Source organism: Canis aureus, chromosome 20, assembly GCF_053574225.1.
Source record: "Canis aureus isolate CA01 chromosome 20, VMU_Caureus_v.1.0, whole genome shotgun sequence".
NCBI lineage: Eukaryota > Metazoa > Chordata > Mammalia > Carnivora > Canidae > Canis > Canis aureus.
The window spans coordinates 45404404-45424343 of record NC_135630.1 but is presented as its reverse complement, the minus strand read 5'-3'; the positions used below and the strand labels follow the sequence as shown (position 1 = coordinate 45424343).

Sequence of the window (19940 nt, the reverse complement as noted above, 5' to 3'; positions counted from 1 at the left end):
CTATTAGAGCAAAATGGATTTTATTCCTTGTTCTGGTGGCCCTCCTCCTGGTTTCAGTGGGAGCTGAAAATATTCTTCATTCAACCCTCAGGGTCAGAAGTTTTTCTGTATTATTGGGAATGTTTTGTTTTCAGGCTGTTTGATGTTAATGGCTTGATTACCCATACAGTGATGCAGTAGAGTTTCATTTTGGGAGGTCTTAGTACCATATGTCAATAAATACTTAGAAAAACATTCCTTTATGTCTCTAGCACACGCACACATGCACACACGTATACTCACTACATTCTGTCTCAACGTTCTATCTAAAAAGCTTTCCATTTAAATATTTTTAATTAACATTTTATTTTGGAGTAATCTTAGATTTACAGAGAAGTTGTAAAGAAAGCACAGAGTTCTTACATACCCTTCATCAGTTTCTCCCTAATGTTAACATCTTACATAACCTTAGTCCATTTATCTAAACCAGGGGATGACAAATGGCAGTAGTTTGCTGGCCAAATCCTGGCTACTGCCTGTTTTCGTAGGGTCTGCAAGGCAAAGAAGAGTTTTTATGTTTTTAAATGGTTGAAAAAAATCTAGAAAGAAGAATATTTCATGACATGTGAAAAGAATATGAATTTCAAACTTCAGTATCCACAGATACAATTTTATTGGAACACAGCTAGCCCAATCCTTTACATACTGCCTGTCAAGGCCTGACCACTATAGCACAAGTACGGAGCTCCAGCAGAGGCCATAAAGCCACAAAGTCTTTACTTTCTGGTCCTTTACATAAAAAGTTTGCGGACTCTTTATCTAAGCTAAGAAATTAACATTTTAATACTGCTACTAACTACAGACTTTATATGACTAGTTTTTCCACTAATGTCCCACGATGCAATGCAGGATATCATAGTGCATTTAGAGAACACTTTTGCACGGTTGAACCTGTATTCACCCGCCAGGTGCGTGGTCCTCTTTGGGAAATATTCCTGCCTAACAAATGACTTTCTGCAGGCCACTTGGACAGGGCTTGTTTTTTGTTGCTTGCATGTTTTTACACAATAGCCAAACAATTTAATACAGCCGGGCCAGGAAGGCTGTGCACTTGAAAGATGGGGGAAGAGCCCTATTTGTTCAAATAGTCCACACGCGAGGCCAAGGCAGGGCACCAAGCCCAGCCCTTCCGAAGAAAGAGCTTCCAAGGGTCCCCCTCGTGCAGAGCGAGGCGGTCCCCGGGTCCCACGCAGTCCCCGCCCAGCCCCTGTCCTTTGTTCCCTCTTCCCGCAGCCCGGCCTGTGAACCGCGCGGCTCTCGCTTTCACCCGGCGGCCGCGCCTTTCAACGGGCTCGGCGGGCACCGGCGGGCGGCGTCCGGTTGCCGGGCAACGGCCTGGGCCCCGCGCACGCTGCCGCCAGGGCCGAGACACATCCGCACCAGCCCGTCTGCGCCGCGAGCCTGTGGCCTCATTTCTTCCCCTCCATTGTTGCAGCTCACACAAAAGGCTACAACTGCAGTGTGGTCACGGGGCCTGCATTGAATTACGCGCCAGGCCCAGCCTTTGTAGGCTCGGTTGCTCCCCTCCCGGTGCCGGGGCTCCGGGCTCCGGGCCTGTCGCACGCTGGCTGCAGCGCTTCGCAAGCGTGGGCGAGTTGTCTCCCCCCATCCCCCCTCCCCCTGCCACATCCACCCACCTACCGCCTTTGTTCCTTTCAGCTGGCGGCCAGGCCCTCGTTTGCCTTTTGGCTGGTCTGAGATCACTCCGGCGGCGGTCGCGGGCATTCCTCCCCACTCGCTTCCTTCTCTCAAGCGCTGCCCAGAAAACCCCAGGCCCATTCGGTCATCTTTTCTTATCTCTTTCTCAATCATGCCCCCTCCCCCCATTCCCATCCCATCCCGCCCCCGCCCCCCCCCCATCCCTCTCCCTCAAGTTTCTAAGGCTCCCGTTGCCATGGAACTCAAACAATTTAGAAGATGAAGGGCGCTTTTCTATGCTGTCTGCCAAACTCGCCAAACTTGAGAGACTGAAGTCAGAACTCAGAGTCCTTGGGATTTCCCAAGGCTTCCCTGTCCTCCTGCCTGAAGAGAGTTACATTTAATTCACCACCCTCTATACCCTGACCCCAGTGTGCAACGTTGTGTTTGGATTCGGGGGTGGGGGGTGGGTGGGGGGAAGTCGGTGGTGAATTGGGAAGAGAAATTTTAAGTCGTGCTCAGGAGCAATTGCATGCACAAGCTGGAAGGGATCTCTCTCCAAAGGAAAAGCATGCCAAGATGTGAGCCCGTTCTTCTTCCACAGTGTGACACGGACAAAGAGCGTTACGTCAGCTCTTTGATACCAATAGTACTTGCCCAGGGAGAAGTGCATGAAGGCAACGCTAAGCTACCTGCTTTTCAAAAATATATTGTTATCAATGAAATGCCTATCGCTCAGCAGGGTTCTCCACAGCGCCATCCACAGGCCAGGGGCGGAGGTACAGGCACTGGTCCCATATCTCAGCACCCTGGCTACTGCTCACCTGGGGCCGCTCTGTTTCTCTAGTTATTCCGGCTCCCTTCCCCCATAATATTCTGTTAAATCCCGGGCACAATGAAATAAAGTGGGCCATGAGAGAGATCCAAGTATGCAGTAATAGCTTATGTAAGGTACAGAACTCATATTATGGGGGTGAAAGGGAGAGAGTAAAAGCCTGTGTGCCTTAAATCTATTTTAACTTTTTCAGTTGACCAATGTCAAATAACAGTTACCTTAAATCAATCAAGCGGGGTGATGTGCGAATATTTGTCAACTGATGTGGCACAAGCACTGACCCATCAGAGCAGACACCTAGCAATGAACATGGACCCTGCATGGGTAGTCTGTATGGGTGTAAGCCAGCTAAGCAGTACCACTAACATGCACTGGGATCACAGCCCTGTGTTAGGCAGTGGATTAGAGGGCCAAGAGAGTTCTAAAAAACAAAACATTGTCTTTCCTCGAGGTACTTATTATTTGGGCTTCTTTTAAATATTTATATATTTTTTTAATTTTATTTATTTATTTATAATAGTCACAGAGAGAGAGAGAGAGAGAGAGAGAGAGAGAGGCAGAGACACAGGCAGAGGGAGAAGCAGGCTCCATGCACCGGGAGCCCGATGTGGGATTTGATCCTGGGCCTCCAGGATCGTGCCCTGGGCCAAAGGCAAGCGCCAAACCGCTGCGCCACCCAGGGATCCCTATTTTTTATTTTAGAGAGAGAGGGAGAGAGAGTCTCAAGCAGGCTCTGAACTGAGCACGGAGCCCAACATGGGGCTCCATCTGATAATCCCAAGACCATGACCTGAGCCAAAATCAAGAGCCCCCACGCTTAAAGGACTGAGCCACCCAGGCGCCCCTTATTTGGTTTTTTAAAGAATGAAACTAGCATATGTGAAATGATACCAAGTGAGAGAAGACAATAAGATTAACTATTCATAGCTTGGAATTTTCCTCAATAATAGTAAGAACTAAACTTTCACAACAACTCTATGAAATTATTGGTACTATTATTATCTCCACTTTACATATGTGGAAACAAAGAATCATTAAGGACTTCTTCCTCCAGCTTTGTATATGTAATACAGAAAAAGAAAGGAGACACTTACTGCCTGCAGTGTTTCAGGTATGGTTCCAGGCAAGATAGATCATGCATACAGATGACCACACTTTAGAAACATGGATTTAGTAGCCATATGTGCAGGACAAGTAGGAGGGAGAAAAAGCTGCATTCAAGGACACTGATTAGGAGAAGTTTATAAGAGTCTAGGTTAAAGACTGCAGGAAAAGAGACTAGGGTGATGGTAGTAAACTAGCTTCAGTTAACTAGCAAATTCAGGGGAGCAAAATCCAGGGTATGTTTTGAAGGAAAACAGAATAGGGATGTTAGGGGTAGCAGGGACCTCTGGAAGAAGGGGCCCCAAACCTCAACCACAGGCTAGAGATGGCAGTTGTGTAACAAGGCCTTCAAGACAAGCAGATGAAGAAAGGAAAGAAGTGATGTAAGAGGCACTTGGGAAAGAACCTTAGCCACTGATTTATGTGGGGGATATGAGACAAAGGAGTAAAACAGCGATGAAGGTTTCAAATTTCAGAAGTTTGTTGTAATAAATAGCTCTCAAGTGGACTCAAAGAGTTAACTTAGCAACTTGAAGTGCCTAACTCATCCCAAAGTAGTTTACTGCCAGAAAGTCTGGACCAATAAATAAATATTAAATTACTTTATATTATGTAAAACAGTGCTGGGCACATAGTAGAAGCTAATGGAATATTTATTGATTGACTGACTGCTTAAATAAATTGAAAACCAAGATATGTGTAAATCCTAAGCTTTTCTTCAAATCAATGTGTTTTCAAGTTTCTGCCCTTCGGATGACCTGGAGGCGCCCAAGGCACGGGGGTGCAATAGAAGGAGCCAGGGATTTAGTTCTGTCTCTAGCTTGGAGGTGACACTTCAGAGGGTCATTTTGAGCCTCTGCACTTGGGTGTCCTTGCCTGTTAAATGCTGAGATCAGATCAAATAATCTAAAGTATGAAAATCCATATCTCACAAATATATATCCACCTAAAGCATTGGAAGAAAAATAAATGAAGCATTTTGCACTGAGCAGAGCCTGACCATTTTCTTCAAATGCAATGGAAATGCATCTCACTGAATAGTAAAGAAGATAATCATGGTATTTCTAGGCTTTTCTCCTAGCAATCCTGGCGATTTTCACAAGTACAAAGGGACTTTCCCATCACTTTTGATTCCCATGATTTCACACTCATGGAAATTTCCTCAGAGAAGCAGTTTCTTTGGCAACTTCATGCTCACGATCATCTTAGTATCAATAGGAGCTACACAGACATGTCAGCAGGGGAATAGGCCTCTTCTGGGCAGTGGGAAAAAGGAGCTGTCTCCTTTTATTACCAAAAGTAAATACAGAAGACACAAAAGATTTTTACTATACTTGTCACATATGGTGAAGTGAGTGGAAGATGAAACTAAAATCTCCTCCGTAAAACAAAAGGCTTTGTGTGTGTTTCAAAGGCATTTTATGTTGCATAACATGGAATTAGCTCTAGCTCCAGCCCTTTGAGTTTTGTGTATACTGTATATAATAAATATATTGTCTAAAATGAAAGTATATTGAATTCGTATACTTACCCTCCTCAGAAAATAGAACACCACTATAAAAAAGCTGAAAGGAAACATTTGGAGAGAGCTTGTCTATAAACAATAAAGTGCCTTAAATAGTAAACAGTTCCAGCAAGTTGCACCATTGGTCAAACTCAGCATGCTTTGGCTTAGTATTTGCTCTTTTTCTAGAATCTATAGACTTAGCTTTGATTCATTACTCTCTGCTTAGTCCCATGCTCTTCAGAGCATGCTCTATGGATCAGCTGCAAGAGCATCACCTGGGAGTACACATGCAGAATTGTGAACCCCACACAGACCTACTGTGCCGGAATCTGCATTTTAACAATACCCCAGGTGATTTTTATGCACATTACCATTTGAAAAGCACTGCACTAGTCTATAACTTCCATCCGGTAGACATAATGTTTCAAAGTGGCTTGAATATTTTGAATGGCAGTTTTCCTTCCTGAAAAAAAAACTGTCAAAAATGGGACTGGACCCTAACTAGTGACAGGAAATAATAAATTATAGCATGGTATCATTTGTATATGAAAATGTCAGCAGAGATCAACTATCAGTGAGAGTAATTTTGGGGCTCCTCTATCCACACTCTCTTGACACAGCCTTCCTGTGACCAAACACGCACTTTTGAAAGATGACTGGGGTTAAGAGTGCAATCTGGCCACAGAAAGGAGAAAAGCTCGCTGACCCATGCTGGCCTCTGACCTTGACCTCATTAGCTAACCAAATGAGCTAACCAGCCATGGACATCAGAGAGCATTATATGTTGATTGGGCCAAACCACAAGAAAAACCAGCAAAAGATCAGTTATTGAGATGTTTCTACCTTGATCACCAATATTTATTAACATAATATGAGAAGCACATATATAAAGGGAAATCTAATTAGTCTTTGGAAATATACAAATATACAAAGTTTCTTATCTTTCATAGCTCTCTACTTTCCCTTCAAAGCACTTAAGATAAACTATAATTATTAATTTATTTTTATGTTTAGTCTCTTATAGTAATTTTACCACTAAATTCCCCAAGGGCAGAGACCTTCTTCCTTTGGTTCACCCAACATTTGGCAAGATCCCTGGCACCTACTTCAAGGTTCAAGAAACATTTGTTGAATGACTAAGTGAATGAATAGTGAATGTGAATCATCTTTCTAAAACGAAGCCTATCTCAACTACCTTATAACATTCAATAAATACTCAATACTCTATTATGCTAAGGATCGGATATTCAAATTTTCCTTGACTGTTAGAACCTTACATTTTGGTGGAAAAGATAGATTTATAATAACATTAATAGCTAACATTTCAGTCAGTCTTCTAAGCATGTTATACATGCTAATGCATTTATCCCAACAAGTCTAGGAAGTAGATGTTACAATTATCTCCATTCTATAGATGTGAAAACTGAGGCTCAGAGAGTAACTTGATGAAGGTCACACATCTAGTACAAGGTGCACCTGTAAGTGAACACAGGCAGTTTAGCTCTTAGCCACATTCCTAATAAGCCATTTGGAAACCCACCTTTTACTAAGCCATGAGAAGGGATCACAGAATCTAAGGAAGCAGAGGAGGGCCAACTAGTTTTGAACCCAGCCTGTGTTCTTCAGACAAGCTCTTTCATGCTTTTCTTTTTATGAGAGCAAGCATTTGCTGCCTGGTAAAGGATTTCCTGGGAAGGTCTCTGTGGTGGATGCAGGGTGCAGCTCAGTGCTCCTGCAGGGATGGAGTCAGCCCGGAATCAGGCTCATCTTCCCTCGGCTTGCTCTTTTTGGCTTTGGTAGCGACAGAGATCCCAGTCCCATAAAAACACATATTAACCTACACTGTGAACATGAAGGAATCAAGTGGTGGCTTCAGTGGTTTAATTAATTCAGAAGAAGTGTGAAGGGGAGATCAATGATATCCAGATTCAGAACTCGGGTCACAACAGGATAGACACTCACTCACCCAGGGACGATACATGTAACTGTTGTCCCTCTTGATCACCTTTCCACCTTCATTCTCCCTTTCTTTCCACTCTGGGGAAGGACCTATCTTCTCCAGTCTTGACATAAAATTAGGGCCTCTCAAGTGGAATTACTTCCTTTAATTCCTGATAGGTTATGAGTGGGACCTCAGGTTCTGCTTCATGTGTTTCAAGCTGAGATACCATCACAACTCATATTTCCCTTCCAGGGCTTCACAAATTACTCTGTTATGTGGGTTACATAAAAATATAACTCTCAGTTCCTCGAAGTAGTTCAACAGAACTTAGGATTTAGGGGAAATTATGCACTTTGGCGCAATTTTTAAATAACTTCTTAGACCACTTAAAATCCTAAAAGAGAGAATGCCATTTAATTCAAGTCTTCTGTGAGGCAGCTATCTATAATTAGTTCCTTGGTCACTGACTCGATAAAACAGGGACCTTTTTTTAAGGGATAAGTCATAAGAAGTAAAATAAAAGAAACCTTCTACTACATTAAAGTTACCTGGTATAGTCTTGGTACACTTGGCCTCTTTCTACTTTCTGCCTCCCCTTTTGGATAACTATACTTTTACATGTTTACTTTTGTTTCTCTTTTCTTATTTCTTTTATGCTTAAAAGGTATCTGAGTTTTTATTTAAAAGAAAATCTCTTCTAATAGCGATTCCACTTATTCCATGGGATTTGGTTGCATTCCTTCTTCCCTTCTTCCTTACCACCCCTCCCAAATTCTTTCCTTTCTCTACTTCTCCTTACTTGCATTCTTTTTCCACCACCATAATTTGTCCTGTTTCTCCTCCTCCTGTGTACCTGGATGATTAAAAAAAAAAATCAATAGTATAGGGTGAGAGTATTTTTCTATGTGCCACTACATCTATCTCTATTCGTTCCATTGTCACGGAATTTGGTCATTCCTGGGAAAACACAAACATTGGCTTGTAATTCAGTATTAACAATCTCCATGATCCCCATTGTTTTAAAACATAGCATATCAATTTGTAGCCATATGAAATGGAACGAATGACCACAGTGAAGGCCAGATAGTGGTAAATTCAGCATCCCTCCCTGCAGTGGCCTGAATGAAGGGAGCCAATTAAGTTGGGGCACACTGAGTGGGAATGGGCAGGGGATGCAATGGTAGGAAATATTCTTATTAGAAACCATTATGTTTCTCTCCTTTGCTATGCATGGCCTATAAGCAGAACTGGAGAGCTGTAAATTCCATATGAATAACTAACAATTTATCTGTGATTTTCCAGCCATGTCTACTTGTCTGCATACCTGAAATATTATTGTTCTGCTCCTCATTTCAGACAAGAATTACTCTCAGTGTGTCACTGACTAAGGAACAAAAATTGAATATGAAAACTCAATGAAATTTGGTAGAAACATAAACCATACAATGGTTTATATTGTTTAAACCATTGTTTATACTGTATATAGCCATACAGTGTTTCATTATTAACCTCATGCACATGGTATGGCTTAAATACTTTTAATACTTGGGTGTGTCCTCCTAAATTTAACTTTCAACTATGCTTGCTAATAAGAATAATCCTATGTCGACTATACTTCAATAAAAATAAAAAGTAATAAAAATAAATAATTAAATCTACTTTAAAAAAAAAAGAGAATCTAAAAAACTACCTTAAGTTTTCATTACCTTCCTAACCAACAGTGCTGTCACCATGGTTCAACTCTTCAGCCTACTGAAGGCATAAACAAGAGTATCTGGCAATTTTCTTTTCACTGTTAAATACCAACATTATTTACATCCAAAGAAAGTATGGATGAAATAAGTACAGCTGAGTGGTTGGATCAAGGTAGTATAGCACTGATATATCAAGTTTTCTGCTAGTAGTATATCTAAGTAGAATACCTTATTGGTATAAAATAAAATTGATGATTTCCAAAGCATGCTATAACATAGAGAAATCAAATTGGAAGTTTGTTTCTTCCAAAGGTCTTCTGCATTGTCACTGTTCAAAACAAGGTCTCTTTCAACAAAATGCCCACATCCGATGAATGATGTTGAAATGCTAAGTGATTTGTAATTCCTAATAATAACTTGCATTTTGTCAATCCTTTTCTGCCCTTTAGCATCCTTCAAAGCTTTAATGATCCATATAATTAAGTTATAACTCAGAATGAGAACTTACTAGAAATATAATATACAATACCAGAAATAAAGATTTTGGTTTAAATCAAAGCAATGTAATTTAAAGACAAGAGGCTAAAACTGAAATTGGGGGAACCTGAGCCTGAAACAAGAAGTGCTCCTGATAAAGAAGTGAGCTGAAGATGTGTGAGAGGACAGAGAGCCACACCCCTGAGGCCAAGGTCAAGATTAATTCACTTTCTAACCAAGACAGATGAGAATCATTGCACAGCAGCCCACGGAGATGAGGGCCATGCATCAAGCTTTGATGCCTATGGATCTCAAATGCCACAAATGGCTACTGAAAACTCATCAATTCCATTTCAAAGGGGGCAGTCTTAATGAACAGGGTGCAGGGCTCATGCAATCATGTAGTTCAGACTTGGGGGACTTTCTGTCCAAAGAGTAAACCGTGTCAGATTCCTGCTACAAACAGAACTACAAGAGAAAAGAAAAAATAAAACTGAGTTTCATCATCACAAAGTGTGTTGCTATTTTGTCATCTGTAAAAGAAATAACAGCACAACTGCCCAGCTGACACATTTGGATAATGTCCTGCTGTCCTTGGAGAAAAAGATTGTCCGATTGGAAAGTGTGGCAAGTTTCAGTCTGGATTCATTACTTTCATATTTTAGAAAAGATACGATATGTGAAGATATGAAGTGAGCATGAGGAGGAGTGTGTGCAAGTGCACGCACCCAACCTGACAGCTAAACATCTACCGAAGATTCTTACTGCTAGACAAAGCAAATTAGCCATGCTGTTCTGGGTGGCCAGAGGACAAAGGAAAGAGCTCACCCTTTCTCCAGCCTACCCTTCATACAGGTGGGGCAGTGTGGGGGGGTGTAGGATATCTTCTAGCTATTACAGTGCAGGAGGCACATTAGAGGTTGATTAGCCTGGTCAGGTCCATTCTAGAATAGCATTTTTTTTTAAAGATTTTATTTATTTATTCATGAGAGACACAGACAGAGAGAGAGAGGCAGAGACACAGGCAGAGGGAGAAGCAGGCTCCCCGCGGGAAGCCCGATGCGGGACTCAATTCTGGATCCTGGGATCAGGACCTGAGCCAAAGGCAGACACTCAACTGCTGAGCCACCCAGGCATCCCTATAATAGCATTTTAGTAGAGCACATCTGCCAGAATTTGTAGACTGATGCCTCAATGTCTCCTCCCCAGAGAATTGAAGACATCTACCAGAGATCAGAATCTCTTGAAATTGCACATTATCCACGGATCAAAATATCTGGTCATATCGTAGCTCTAGCTCCATCTAACAGCTTCCACAATAGCTCAGCTCTGACCCATTATCTGTAATGCCAAGAACTTATATCATCTTGAAATTGTAAAGAAATGGCCAAAATTCAGATTAGACAGAGTGCCCCCTAAGTTTCTCTTTCTACCCCTAAGAGACTTTTATCTTTCTTATATCCTTTGAATCACACTTTTTTATAATTATAATACTCCATAGCTCTACTGCACTTTCAGAAACATGAGGGAGGTTCTCCTAGACACGTTTGCCAAATATGGAGAATCTATACATGGGGGAGTGGGGGGATAACAAAGTACCAATCTCAGTTTTGTTTGGCTCATATTTTTTTTGACTATCTGTTTTTAAGCCATGTGAGGTTACCTTACACTTAAGCCCAATGTGAATTGTTGTTTTGCTTTGATAATGACAGTACTATTCACCCACATGGTAAGTAATTACATGATGAGTAATACATTGGACTATGAAGAATTACTGAAAGCCTGGACACCAAAATTCCAGTCCTGTTGCCTGACCCTCTGGCATCCCAACATTGTTAGTTCCTTTTCCACACTGCCTAGATATCCTTTCCTCCCCTTAAATATAAGGAGATATTCAAAAAGAAATGCTGAGAACCAAGAGAGGTGGAGAAAAGCCCAACCTCACGTGCCTGCAGGAACCTGGAAAAGCTCATTCTGTGAAGCAGAATGCCAGTAAAGAGCTTGCACTGTGTTTGGAATGGGTCCTAGGGAAAGGCGTTTTTAAAAATCACATTTTTGTATTTATACAATTACCATGCAATACTTAAAAGTTAGTAGGGAAAAGAGACAAGTGAAAGGCAAATATGCCACATATTCCACATAGTCAAATTACAGATTCCCACTGTAACTTGTTTGTCCTGTATTTTATACACAGGAATTTAGGACAATATAACCCCTTCCTTTAAAAACAAGCAGTTTTCCCTTCTGGCCACCACACTATAATACAATTGTAACCCTGGCGTGCGGGATGGGCCCCACGGAGCCTGCAGCCTCCCCTTCCTCACAGCTCTGGGAGCTTCCTCCACGCACTGTGTATGCTCTAAGAGTTTGCTTTGACTTTGCCTGTTTATAGAACTGAGGGAGGAAGAAACAAAGCAATTGTGAAGCTTGTTAAGAGGCAGTTCATATGATATTAAAGGTGACCTTGCCACTTCCAGTTCTATTTATTCCACTTCCTTCCAAACTGGAGTAAATCCTTCCTTTCAGGGCAAGAGCACCGCTCTGTGGATGCAGTCTGTGGGAACGGAGGAAAGTTCAAGCCCTCAGAGGTTATTCATTACCCAAGTCTGGAATATAGCATTTCCCATTTGCTCACATGTTAGGTCTGTAAATCACTGCTACTTGGCAGAGGGAGCAAACCTCTGCCTGGTGAAAAGCAGTTTTTGTTGTTGTTTACTGATAAAAATAATCTATTCTAGTGAGGCTTACTTTTGTCACATTAGGGAGCGTTATAAGAAAAAAGTAATGATCCCCCCAAAAATACTATAAACTCATACATATACACATACGTGGATTTATACATACATATATAGAATCCATACTATTTGGATTTGCATATATCTGTGTGTGTGTATATATATACATACATATATATACATATATATGGTTTTTTTTTTAATATAAGAACTTCTTTTGTGAACTTGGCCACAGCACAACCTGCAAACACAAATCACCCAAGTATCTAATCCTGTCAAAGAGGTAATTACAGTTTACAGTCTAGTGTCAGCTGGCCATGGTGGTATTTTGTGTTGTAGTTTGTTGCATTCTTCAGGAAGTAAAGGCATTTCCTGAAGACCCACAAAAGCCAGCAGGTGTATTGCTAAGTATAATAGGACATGTAGGTTATACCAGGTGGGGACAGAAAATGCCTTAGCAAGACTTGAGCTTGACTATTTTGGGGTTTTTTGTTTGTTTGTTTGTTTGGTTGGGTTTTTTAAAAGATTTTATTTATTCATTTATGATAGACATAGAGAGAGACAGGCAGAGACACAGGCTGAGGGAGAAGCAGGCTCCATGTCCGGAGCCTGGCGTGGGACTCGATCCCGGGAATCCAGGATCGTGCCCTGGATTGCGCCCTGGACCAAAGGCAGGCGCCAAACCGCTGAGCCACCCAGGGATCCCCCCCTTTTTTTTTAAAGGAGCTTGACTATTTTGAATAGTTCAGCTGCTCAGCTTATTAACTCCCTCACTGATAGCATCAAGGCATTTTCACCATTAACATGAATGGCATTTATGCTGTCTATTGAATCTGGGAATGTATAAATCAATGTGCATCATACAAAACTCTTTCAAAGTCTTTTCTTCCCCACTGAAAACATTTCATTTTTATTTTGCCTCTCAATTATCCAGCAATCTCATCTCTCTTCATGGCTGTGTTTAAGACCTACTGATTAAAACACATGTGATTGAGATGGTCAAACAACTGATAACTGATCAAAAGTGCTTATTTTCCCTTGCATCGGTCTTCATCAGTGTTCCCTCTTGGTTAAAATTCTAATCTATTGCTATGGCGAACCAAGGCAGAGCCAAGAACAATCTATAGGCAGGAGGAGGAAGCCCCAATATTTGGTAGCCATCTAAAATCTTAACTTAAAAGGCCCCAGTGATTTTATTGCTATTCTAATTTTCATTTCTTTGATTACTAATAAGGTTAAACATTTTTATTAAGTATCAGTGGCTATGGAGCCAACACATAAAATCCTTTAAATTGGATGTTATTAATAAGAAGTGATCCAAAAAGAATGCATCAGATGCATTTTCATTTTGCTTCTTGAAATGAGATTGTAAAACTATTGATCTTGAAGCTACATTGCCAGGAAAATAAGGGAGAGGGCCCTGATTTTCCCATTGATTGCATCCACCCTCATCTTCTGTCTTCGTTTGACTGGGAACAGCTGGCCTTTGAAAATTGGCCATGCAGTAATGCCCTGCACAAGAAGCCCAGTTCTCTGCCTTATCTTAGGCTCTTTGAACCCTGACCTCCTTTTCTTCCAGTTCTTTGAAGCCTCATTAAAATTTATTCATCTCTGAAGGCATGTATCATATTTTGTTTCAAAAAATCTTTCCCTTCTACTAGGTTTTAAGTTTTCTTGAGAGTCAGTTATTTTGTCAAATTCACATTATCTCCCACCCACAATGCCTAAAATGTGGGAGTGTGTTTTTGAATGGAAATAAATGTAATGGTTTAAAAAGTATTTATTTTCTTTTCTTAAAAACAATTACCTTTTTGTTGTCTGTGGGATCTCTTATTTTTGGGAAAAGTCCCCCACATGAAAAGAAAATCTAAAAAAAAATAACCAAGTTAAATGTCATAATGAATTAAATAATAACATTAATACATAAATAATATCTGAAAAGGATATTTTCTCATTTCTAGAAACTCTCCCCTTCATGGACCAGCTGTCACTGAATCATTAAATCATGCTGTATTCCAGTTGATGTAAATAGGTACACATTTTTAAAGATCCTTATCTTTTGATTCACAAATAAATTCAAATTTTTATATATTTATGGAATGTTTATTTAAAACTCCAGATTGAAGTGAATTCCAAACATAATCCATGTTTTATTTCTCCACTGAAAAGCTTCACCTCTGTTGAGCACAGGGTTTGTGAAATGGAACCTTAATAGCATACTTAGCAAAGGAATAGTTGCCAGCTGACTAGCTATTGATTTAATGTTCTATCATTTCCATGGTTCAATCACGCCTACCATGGTGAATCAGTTGGAGCATCCTCAATGAACCAATAAATGAGCAATTTCCCCCACCAAAGGAATATGTTTCCTGTGTGGCAAAGGCACATATAACATATCACAAACAACGTCAGGCTCTAGTACAGCATTGATTTACCTTGGATTAGCTAGCCTTCTGTTTTTGCAATGGTTTATTTTTCTAATTGGCACTTGCTACACACTGGCTTTTTGTTTAAATGTCTGGGTATATGATCTATTTCTGCTTGAGGTCAGGGACCATTTCTTATATGCTTTGTCATTTTCTATCACATATATTGAGTGGTCAATAAATATCTGTCAAGTGAGAATCATATGTTAACACAGAACAGGGCCAGAATCTGCTATGTGCCTGTGGTTCTCAATCCTGGATACGCCATAGGATTACCTGGGGATCTTTTTCAAAAATACCCAGGCTCCATCCCAGAGCCACAGATTTATTTGGCTCTAAGGTAGGGTTTAAGCATCATACCCAAGACCCTATGTTTAAAAGGTTTCACAGGTACTAATGGACAGTTAGGCTGAGAATCATTGCTATGAGCCACTATGATATAAGAAGACAGGCAGGAAGATCAACAAATGACCTACATAGTACCATTTGCTTTCTCTTAGAGCAGTGGTTCTCAAAGCACGACCTCCAGATCAGCAACACCAGCAGCATCATGCAGGTTGTCAGAAATGCAAATTCTCAGCCCCTCCCCAAACCTAGAGAATCAGAAACTCCATGAGTGTCAGATGAATCTGATATCTATTGAAGTTTGGGAACCACCATAGTAAAGAAATATGTTGAACTAAAAATGACAATGCTGTGAATGTCCTAAAGAAAATGATTTCAAGTATATTCAACTCAAACCTACTGTAGGTTATGCTTCACAAAACAACTCTCTGGTCCATAGTTTTTCTTAGTATTATCCTTTGGGCATATCCATTTTAGCATATACAAAACTACTGTTAAGACCGACACTGGAGAGGAGTACAGTCAACATTCCCTACACAGAAATACTGAGCCTGGAGGAGGGAGCAGCTGCATCTTATGAGCTCCTGTCCCATTGCTCTATGCTTTCTTTGTGGTGGCCTACTGCTTGGGCAAGAGGTCTGTTACTCAACTTTGGTTTCCACTCATTGTAAAATCAAAGGTGCAGGAACTCCAAACCATGGGCTCAACTTTCTAACCAGGTTTGCAAACTTCTTAAGAATCCAGAGTCAGAAGCAGGTGTTCCTTTGCTCCCCAACATAGGTAGAGTGAAGGTAGAATGAGAACACCCTCATCCTGTCTTCCAAAGTGTGCTTCCTCAAGTGCTCCACAGTGGATCTGACTCAGCCTTGGAGGGTGAGGGGCAAGAGAGGTAGTGGCAGTTGGTGGTGGCAAGGGGGAAGTGACAAAGGGAAACATGGGGGTTGGTGGCAAGAGCAGAAGTGGTGACTGGCAGCACATGATGTGGTGTGGGATAATGCTGTGACTGTCACACCCCACCGTGACATGCTCCTTGTCTGCCACACCTTTATCTCAGATCCATCACAGGAACAGGCAGATTGGGGCTGTTGGTTTAAAAGTGACTAAAGCTGGGTTGGTAAGGCAGAACTGTGAGCAGATTTCTCCAATTGCAATCTCTGTACTACCTGCATTGAAATCACCAAGGCACTTACTAAAGCTGCAGCTTTCTGGACCCCACCCTAAACCTACTGAGTCAGCATTTCTGGGAGTGGGAGGTCCAGAAATCTGCACATTAAACAAATCCTTCAGGTCCTTAAGATCTGATTTTCACAAAACTGCCCAAACGCTGATTCAATATTGACTCTAACTGCAGGAGGTTCAGAAATGGTCCCTCACAAAGAGGAATTAACCATAACAACAGTAGTAGTAGTAGCAATGATAGATAAACAAATACACATTAAATTGTAACTAGGTAGAATGTAATAGGGAAAATAACAAGGGAGGCCTGTGAGCATTCAATTGAGAAAGAACAAAACTCAGGATTCAGGGGTACCTGGGTGCCTCGGCAGTCGAGCATCTGCCTTTGGCTCGGGGCATGATTCTGGCATCCCAGGATCGAGTCCTGCATCGGGCTACCTGTGGGAAGCCTGCTTCTCCCTCTGCCTATGTCTCTGCCTCTCTCTGGGTCTCTCATGAATAAATAAATAAAATTTAAAAAATAAAACAAAAAACAACTCAGGGGTCAGGAAAGGCATTAGGATGGAGGTGGCATTTCAGATTTTTTTTTTTATAACTTTTTCTTCCTAAAACAGGAGCACATATATAACAGTAGGCTCTGTTACTTGTAGATATGTGAGACCATTCTTGGAGGAATGGGCAAGAGTAGGATTCCAGGCAGGGAAAGGAATATAGGCAGGGCGGTGTATTGACCAGTATTTCTGTCTCCTCTGAATTTGCTCTTAGTAAGAATCCTCAAGGACCCTGGAGTTAGGAAGCTGGGTTGCCCTTCTAGCTAATAGATGCTAACCTACATTTGTTGTGTCCAGTGACTTTTTTTTTTTTTGGTAATTTTGTCTGGTTCCATAATGTATATCAAATAATTAGACAAATACTGATAAAACTTAGTGTTGCTTTTAGGGAAAGAGTATAGATGTCTGAAGTTCACTTTGAAATGCGTCCAAAAAATAAGGTAGAAGGATTGAGGGATGGCTAGATAGATAGATATGTGATAAACAGGCTTAATGAAATGATAACAGTAGACTCTAGATAATGGCGTTCCCTGGGAAAATTCTTTCAACTTTGCTGTGTAAACGAAATTTTTCCTACTAAAATTAGGGGGAGGGGTTTGCTTCCATAGGTCATGTGATCTTGAACCAATTTCTACTTGACTTGCCTGGGCTTCACTGTGCTTAGCTATCAAGGGCCTCAAACTAGTCAATCTCCAAGTTCCCTCTGGTTCCCAGATTCTCTCATTCCCTCTTCCTCTCCGACAGGGACCCCAAGGGTTACTATCAAACAGAGGCAGTCACCTAACCTACCATGACTTAGCTCAGCTAATAAAGGTAGTTAATCTTCCTCATAGCATGGCAGAGATGACCTAACTTGAATCCAGACAGGGTTACACTGCTGTCTGTGGTTCTAGAGCAGGTGCCACACAAGTCAGACCTTGAAATTTGTTTTGAAACTGACCACCTGTTACTGTGATTGTGTGGCTGTTTTCCTGGCTTATGGGATTTTACTTCAGCTGTTGTTCTCAGGCGAGAGTTTATTTCCTCTAGGAATCACCCAGGCCACTTGCCCTAAACTTAGCATTTGTGTGTAGGGATCTTCCGGAGGCTGATTCAACTATGTAGCACAGAATAGTCAGCCAAAGATCTGAAGTCACCCACAGACTTCAGTAACAGATTTTTAAGAGGGAGAAGAATCCTCTTTCAAGTGTTTTGTTACAGATAATCATCTCTTTGAATTTTGCTTCAGGGAGAAGGACCAAAAGGATCAGATTTATAGTTGATCCTGGGTCAGTTTTCCTTCTGCTAACAGACAGCATTGTGCTGAGTCAGCACTTCTATGGCATTGGTTGCCTTGCTGAAAATTCTCGTGCCTGTAAAATTTTATTGCAAGTTAAAACTTGTCAGACAAAGATTCAGTTTTTCTTTGATAGTTTGAAGGGAATGATACAATTTTGGAACTAGAATGGACTTTAATGATTCACTAGTACAGCCCTTTGTTTTAGAACTAAGGCAAGAGCAGCTCAGTGTCATTATAAAGCTATTCACTCAAGGTAATAAACCCTGTTAAGGATTGAGCAAGAAATCTACTTATATTGCAGAATGTACTTGTATAAAAGGAAAATAATGGAAAAAAGCTTAAAAAGCTGTGCTTATAAATAGGAGGTTAATTTTCTTTTAAAAAAAATCATGATCTTTTACTTTCCTATTGATGCCAAACAAACTACCACAAAACTGAGTGGCTTCAAAGAACTATTTATTATTGTCATGGTTCTGTGAGAGAGAATAGTATTTGGCTCTTTTAGGCAGTTTCATGCAGGATATTTCATGCAGGAGCAATCAGATGGTGGCTGGCACTAGACATCTAAGAAGGCTTTTTTATTCACATGTCTAGTATCTAAGCTGGGATGGCTGGCAAAGATGCGGGAGGGTCAAATGTCTCTTTCTCTCCATGTGGACAAGTTGGACTTCTCAAAACATGGTGGTCCCAGGAAGTCAGATCTCTTACATGGCAGCTGGCTTTCATCAGAACAAGCATTTCAGTGGACATTGTGAGGCTTATGATCCAACTTCCACTTCATTCTATTGCCTAAAAACAATAAGCCTAGACACATAGGAGGAGAATTATAAAAGGGGGGAGGGCTCATTAGGGACCATCTTTGGAGACTACCTCCTACACATGATATCAAAACTACCCTTTAAAGATGATACGTTTTAATATTTTGCATACTGGGTACAGTCATATTAAGACCTATGGCTTATGCCAAGGTAACACGGCGGGGGGGGGGCACATGGGATGGAGAGAGGAATGCAGAGTTTAGAGTTAGAAAAGCCTGATTTAAACTCCAAGCATTATTACTATGAACTATGAGACCTCAGGCAAACCATTTAATTACTTGGGGTCTAAGTTTCAACATGCAAATAATTAGAATAATGTTTACTTCAAAGTATTATTGGTAAAAATCAGATATATAATGGGTGTGAAGCTCTTCACACATAAGAGTTGCTCAGTACATTTCAGGTCCTTGTACCCTCAACCATCTCTGGAATCCAGAAATCTAGCCAGGTATTCACTGAATGCATGTTTGAGTGTGTCTGATGGGCCTGGTTCTATGATACAAGGTAGGGATTCAAACATTTTTAAAGACATATTCCTTTCCTTTAAGGAGCTCATGCTCTGTTGAGGGAGAAAAAAGCATAAACACATGTGCGACCTTGTGAGTGAGGTACTATCTTGAAGGCAGATTAGATGTTAGGTTGGCTGCACAGAGGAGGGAATGGTCCACTCTATAAAGGGATCCTCAGGGAAGGCTTCACAGAGAAGAGAGTGCTGAGCAGCATCATGAAAACCAGGTAGGAGTTTGCTATACCTAAGAGGTGGGGAAAGAAAAATCTGTGAAGTAGCAGTAGTACGTGCAGAGGCAAAGAAGTACCAAATCTCATTAAGTAGTGAAAGCAGTTCAGCAGCACTGAAGTAAGGAACGGTGGGAAATGAAGTCGCGTAGAAGCATATCCAGGGGGCTGAAGCATGGGTTATGAAGGCCTGAGGGAGAGCTGGAGTGGAGACGAAGAGGAAGAGAGGGATTAGAGAAAGACTGGAGGAGGAAAATGAAAGGAGTGGTTGGCGATCCAGATTAAGGAAGGAAGAAATCCAGAGATAATGCACAGATTTCTGGCCAGGATGATGCAATGGAGGATATAGTTATTAGCTTATAGAGTGTATCCAGGAGGATGAATGGGTGGGGTAGTAATGACTTTGGTTTTGGACACACTTAAGATATCTGCAGGACTTTCAGAAGACAACTGTTCCACGTGCAGTTGAATTTATGAGTCTGGGGTTTGTGGGAGTTGCTTGGGCAGGAGAGAGAGACTTGGGAGTTACCTGACAATTTGGAGAAGTCCTTCTAAAAGTTCACTTTTTTTACAAACTAGCCAGGTAAATAAATGATGTCTGAGGTTGTAATAATTGCTTAAACAGCTATAGCTTTTAGC

At 41.1% G+C, this 19940-nt stretch overlaps 1 long non-coding RNA gene across 7 annotated transcripts in view; it reads right to left on the bottom strand.

Moving 5' to 3' along the window:
* Window positions 1-326: 326 nt before the first annotated feature.
* Window positions 327-19940, bottom strand: part of LOC144291769 (uncharacterized) — a 45273-nt gene continuing 25659 nt past the window's right edge. For 2 of the 7 annotated variants that reach the window (XR_013359233.1, XR_013359232.1), the window contains exons 3-5: window positions 13779-13838; window positions 7865-7918; window positions 327-530 (exon numbers count right to left, since the gene is read on the bottom strand). This is a non-coding gene — a long non-coding RNA (uncharacterized LOC144291769). Of the gene's footprint in view, window positions 531-1680; window positions 1855-6008; window positions 6600-7864; window positions 7919-13778; window positions 13839-18196; window positions 18553-19940 lie in introns of those variants that run through there. The other 5 variants (XR_013359237.1, XR_013359238.1, XR_013359234.1 and 2 more) reach the window with 5 other exon arrangements.